Source organism: Lissotriton helveticus, chromosome 7 (assembly GCF_964261635.1).
Source record: "Lissotriton helveticus chromosome 7, aLisHel1.1, whole genome shotgun sequence".
Lineage (NCBI taxonomy): Eukaryota > Metazoa > Chordata > Amphibia > Caudata > Salamandridae > Lissotriton > Lissotriton helveticus.
In genome coordinates this window covers 836,446,820-836,447,900 of record NC_136068.1, presented here as the reverse complement: position 1 = coordinate 836,447,900, position 1,081 = coordinate 836,446,820, and positions in this window count along the sequence as shown.

Genomic DNA, 1,081 nt, shown 5'->3' with positions numbered 1-1,081 from the left:
CAGCAGAAGGCCTAAACAAGGGGAAATTGAATGGAACAGAATCTGAGCTAGATATTTGGTCCAAAGCAAAGTCGTATTTGCTTAAATTGACCTTAATATCTTTTCCTATAAACAATGGGTAGATTAAGCGTTCAAACTTGGAATGTTGGAGGGCTTTTATCTGGGGATAAACTAAGACGTTTAGCTGAGCTATTGAAACTAAATCCTGTTGATATACTTTGCCTTCAAGAAACCCACGTTCCATGGGTTAAGAAATCATGGCTAAATTTGAAGGGGTATAATTTATTGGTAGCCTCTACACAGTCTTCGAATATAAGGGGTGTGGCAGTTTTAGCCAAAACAAATCTTGGGTTAGGACTACGTTATCTTTCAGACCCTCAGGGTAGGTGGGCTATTGTTAAACTTGCTTGTGGAATTACTATCTGTACTATATATGGGTCAAACCAAGACGATCCCACCATTTTTGAGATACTCGAGGCTGAATTGGCCACCTGGCAGGGCCCACTAGTTATCTGTGGTGATTTTAATATCTCACTTATACCAATACTGTCCAATACCACCTCCAATCAAAAATATAATGGTCGCAAACCCAGAGTGTATCAGGCTGTTAAAAGGCTTATAGCTAATTATGGATTAATTGATTTCTGGCTACAAAACAATACTCACGATTCAGGATTTACTTATTTTTCACATCCCCATCAAAAACAAGTCTGGATTGACTACATATTTGTTACTGGAGACCTAGCACCTCAGGCAACAATTAACAAACCCCCAAGAATAATATCCGATCACAACGCACTGATTAAATTAAATGGGGAAAAAACGGAGATTCTGGTATTTGGTGGAAACAAGGAGATCTGGTCTGCTGACTGGTGGCCACAGACACTGGGAACTTGTCCCCAGCCTTCTCCCGTCGCCCGTAACCTGGGAGTCATATTTGATACCTCATTTGCTTTTGACAGGCAAGTAAACGGAACGGTCTCAACCTGCTGCGGGGTTTTAAGGGTGTTAAGAAAACTTACCCATTACCTCTCCCCTGATGCCCGGAAACTGGCTGCAGTCGCCCTGCTATCCTCGCGAC